The sequence below is a fragment of the Olea europaea genome, unplaced genomic scaffold, assembly GCF_002742605.1.
Source record: "Olea europaea var. sylvestris unplaced genomic scaffold, O_europaea_v1 scaffold236, whole genome shotgun sequence".
Taxonomy (NCBI): Eukaryota; Viridiplantae; Streptophyta; class Magnoliopsida; order Lamiales; family Oleaceae; genus Olea; species Olea europaea.
Window position 1 is genome coordinate 10,678 of NW_019241727.1, and position 4,955 is coordinate 15,632.

At 35.2% G+C, this 4,955-nt stretch overlaps 1 long non-coding RNA gene across 1 annotated transcript; it reads right to left on the bottom strand.

The window, feature by feature from the left end:
* Positions 1–2,750: 2,750 nt before the first annotated feature.
* Positions 2,751–4,787, bottom strand: LOC111381694. The gene is made up of 2 exons (XR_002700387.1): positions 4,680–4,787; positions 2,751–3,137 (listed from the first exon to the last, which is right to left on the bottom strand). It is a non-coding gene; the product is annotated as an uncharacterized LOC111381694 (long non-coding RNA).
* Positions 4,788–4,955: the final 168 nt, after the last annotated feature.

Sequence of the window (4,955 nt, forward strand, 5' to 3'; positions counted from 1 at the left end):
TTTTTAAGCTTAGCCAAACATGTTCCAAGCAATACAACCTACCAAAGCTCATTATTGTAAATATCAACAGTGTATCATGTCTACAGCAACAAATGTGAAGCTGCACAATTTTATCCCCCACAACAATACACCATTCATCATATGATACAGACAGTATACATGAAATTGTTCAAATTAGTGAAAAAAAATTTGAAATACAAGACAAATGAGGGCAGCAATTGTCGAGCTGACAATCCACTTATTCCGACTAATCCTTCTAGATATCAAAGTCAAGATCTTTTTACTTTTGTCAATGGCATCGTCAACATCATATAGCTGCAAAGGAAAAGAAACTCTAGTAAAACATGGCCTCAACTGTAGCTACAGAAGGATCTATATGATAAGTAGATTAGAACATCTCCAATTGTGACATAAAATTGGGTGTAAATTGATATTTTCAAAATCACTTTTGCATCCTTATTTACATTCTTATGGATCTAAATTCAAATTTTGCTCCAATTGGAAGATCTAAATTCACTTCTTGCCTCTCGTTTTTACATTTTCTGTCAAAAAAAAGGAATTTGCATTTCCTTTACATCTCTTCATTGGATAGGTTTCCGGCCTCTTCGGAGATCCAAATCACAATTTAAATCTATTTTACACTACGATTGAAGATGTTCTTACATTGAACAAAAAACTCCAAGAGAGCCTCTTGTTGCATATTTGGTAAATTGGATTAAACAAGATTTAACGCTACTAAGGTAGAAAAATGAGCTAAAATCATGCATACCAAGACTTCAACAAAAAAACACACGTAACGTTATTAAGAACTCTTAATCGGGGAGTGACACATGCCTTGTTATGGGACTGCAAGAGAGTTTCACGTTGCTATTGCTGATCTTCAAGAATTGACACTTCGAGCACTTCTGTCTCCACTGCAGCATGTCGACTCTCCTTGATTCTGTTAGTTGATTGGTTGAGTCTCTCAATTGACATTGTCAATTTCTCTCTTTGATTTGTAGAAGCCTGTAGACATCATTTAGAAATGACTATTTCGATCATAAGGTAAGAAATGATAGTCATGGTAGGTAGGAATGAGGAGTACGACTCGCGCAGAAAATGATCCAGCAAATGAGGAGACGAGGAAGGTTAATATGTAGAGTATGCAATAATGAGATGAACACTGATTTAGCTGAATAATATGTCTAGGGAGGACACCCAAGTCAACGCTGATTGACTCTTCTCTTTGGTACAAGCTAACACAGCATAATAAAATAGGATACTAGACAGCAAGAAAATAAATACCATGAAAAATATATGGGAAAATTGCAATAGCGGTCCCTAACCTTTCAATTTTTTGCAGATTTTACCCGAACCTTCAATTTGTGCTAGCGAAGGTCCTTAACCTTTCAAAAATATGCGGTAGAGGTCCAAATGGACGGTTTCCATCCATTTGACCATTAGTTGACCATGAAAAGTAAATTTTGACATATTTTGTCCAAATTTGAAAGGGTAAACTTGATAATTACCATATTATTAAATAAAGGGAAATGAACCAAAAAAAAATTTAAAAAAAATCAAGAAAAAAAAAAATGTCACAGCAACCAGCAATGTCAACACCACCTCCAGCTGACCAACCACAGCAACAGATTCAACTGCCACCACAATCATCAAACCTACACCAAAAACCCCCATCCCACATTGTGCAAGAGCTGCACAGTGAAGAGCCACCACCATCAAACATACACCAAAAATCCCACCCAACCCTTGCGCAAAAGCTGCACAGTGAAAAGCCACCACCCCCATCAATCCTACACCCAAAACCAAAAACAACACCTCAACATTTCTTTAAATTGATCGGTTGATTGTTATAATTTTGAGGCTGAAAATCACAAAACTCCATTCTAGTTCGAAGCCGATTTTATTTGCGAAGGAAATGGGAAAAAATGGGCTGCTCAAAGCTGAGTTTATTGGTGGTGCTATATCCTCCATAGTTAGTTGCAGAATGAAGAGGATAATCTCATTTTGTGCCCCTTGAGGATGAGGTGCCGAAGCTTTTCAGTAGTGAAGCACTGGTGTTGCTTGTCGTCGAACCCAGTTGAGCAGCTTTCTGAAGAAGTATAGTTGCGGACATTTGTAGCTATGGGCAATAAAAAATGGGTGAAAGATCTTGAGGTTTTGGAGAAATTTGTTTAGTTTTGTAATGGGTGTGAGAAGGAGTTGTTGCCGATAGTGGTGTGCGATTGATCTCTTGGCGGTGGTACCGGTGATAGGCGGTGGTAGTGGTTGGCTTTAGGGAAAAAGATGCTGGGGTGGGGAGGTTGAAGAAGACAACCCTTTTTTAATTTCTTTTCTTAATTTTTTTATTTTTGATTTTTTTGTTCAATTTATTTAATATGGTAATTATCAAGTTACAAGTTTACCCTTTCAAATTAAGTCAAAATTTACTTTTCTTGGTAAACTAACGGTCAAATGGATGAAAACTGTCCTTTTGGATATCTACTGTATATTTTTAAAAGGTTAGGGATCTTCGTTGGCACAAATTAAATGTTAAGGTAAAGTCCGCAAAAAAGTGAAAGGTTAGGGACCACTGCTGCAATTTTCCCTAAATATATTGACATATTGAACAAACATTCATCTTGGTTAAATCTTCCTAATCTACACAATCTTAGCATGATATCTGTCACCAAGTTTTTCCAGGAGTTGAAAACCAAAAACCATAAAAGATGCTGAATCCCAATATTAAATTTTCTTTTAAATAAAATAATGCACAAGGAGAATTTTTACACGGCTCTATTAATAGTAAAATATAAGCATCCACTCATCATGCAACCAGACACAGATGAATTATCTCCAGTGAGGCTAGATGATGCTACATCGTCAAAGCTAATTGCAGTTCTCCATGCAATATATACATACCTTATATATTAAGGACAAAAAAAATCAACAGGGAAATTGAATGCACGCATACCGAATTTGCACCAGCCATTCCAGATTCTAACAACTCTTCATGGCCAGAACGTTTGACTTAGGCAAAGTTATTTTTTTCAATTCCCTTTTCATCTTATTCAGATCAGATTTATATTCCCTGAGCTTAGCAAGTAGTGTAGCCTTCAAGCTTTGCTGCAAGCTTCTTGCCTCAAGGTCCATTTTCTAATCTGGGAAAATACAACTCATTTTAGGTTAGTACTGAGAGGAAACTCATAACAAGATCAAGGTAGGAAGCTTTTGCATTACAAAAACATCAGCATAATCCAAAGCAGCTTGAATTTCAGAAATCTCTTGTTTCATTTTCTCTAAAGATAATAATGGCACAATTATAAGAGTCCAAGAAAAGACAGTTCCAAGAAGTAAAAAAGGATGATATAAAAGTGAGCAAACACCACCAGATAGACCAGTTGAGCAATATAGAGCATTAGGTGCTGATTAAGAGCATGTTGGCAAAGCTTAAGTTTCTTTTCAAGCAATTTCCTTTTTTGCAAAATAAGTCCGAGATAACTAAGAATATAAAATTTTTAGTTATACAATTTATATACTTTCAGGAAAAATACTTTAAATTTTTGTTAGACATAGCCGAACATACTCTAAAACATTGATTTACCCATACAGAGCAAGTTACATCTCAGTCATTTCTTAAACAACAGCGAATTTTACAACTGAGATAATTAATTTCAGGTGGAGATAATATCATGATGCAGCAGAACCAGATTTATGCATATCAATAAAGAAAGCAGATGTGGATGAATAAACATAAATGAGAGTAAGCACTCAGATTGTCTACATGCACTATAATAAGTATGACATCAACTTTCCTTAATTTATCACTACAAAATGTGGATCAAAATTTCAACCGACGTGAAATTTCAGGACATAATTCAGACAAAGAATTACAACTATCCTACCAGCCAAAAACACTTATCCTGGCTCTCAATTGGATAAAACTCACATCTATTACAAATTCACCATTTAACTCATTACAAAACAATCATCTTGAAAATAAAAGTTAAAAGATAAAAGAGATTTGAAGAACTTTCATTTCTTTTCTAAAGTATAGAAATATGAAACCACTGCTTTTGGTTAGAAATGGAAAGATATCCTCAAAACATGTAATCCTAAGACAAGAATCTGTACCAATGCCTAATTAAACTGATTTTACATAGTGCTTCACATATGGCACTTATTAGGGAGATAAGGTTAATGATACCTAGGATTTTGTCTACATATGCCATGGTACGTTAAACCTCCTCACCCCCACCCAGTTAATGCAACCACCCAAAGAAACAAAATATATACATTTCCTGCTGCGGTTTGCCTAAAAGTAGGCTGCAAAATTTAGAATCTGCATTGGCAAATTCAGCAATAAGCCTGGTTGCGATCGTAAATCTAATAATTTCTAAGTTGTATTCCCCTAAATTTCTCCGTTAAATGTCTGTTAATTTTACCCACATTTCTTTAAAAACCTCAAAATTTCTCTACATATTCTTTCCTCCCAAATTCCTAATCAATTCAAACCCCAGAATAAAAGATCGTCAAATCTTTGATCAAGAAAAAAGTCTAGCACAGTTCAATTATGTAGCCACCACCAGCCGATCAAACTGAAAAAAACCCATTTAATTCAAATTCAAGAAACTGAAGAAACAAGAATATTAGTCAAACTAAAAGACCAAGATAATTATGCAAACAGGTTGGGGAAGCAGTACCAGGAATAAAATCAGTTTTCAAAGACAGAAATGAACGAGTAAACTCGGATTGGAAGTGAGTTTGATGAGCGAGAAATTTTTGGGAGGGACTTGGAGGAAAAAAAGAAAGTGTCTAGAAACAATGCTTTAATTTCTGTGCGGTCCACAACTTTTTAATTATTACAAACTAATACCAGTATTAGTAACTAATAGGAAATGTGGGATAGGCTTGTGAATTAACTTACTTTTGGAAGAGGGAAAAAAAAAAGCCTCTCTTTATACGACACCTGGCAGTTG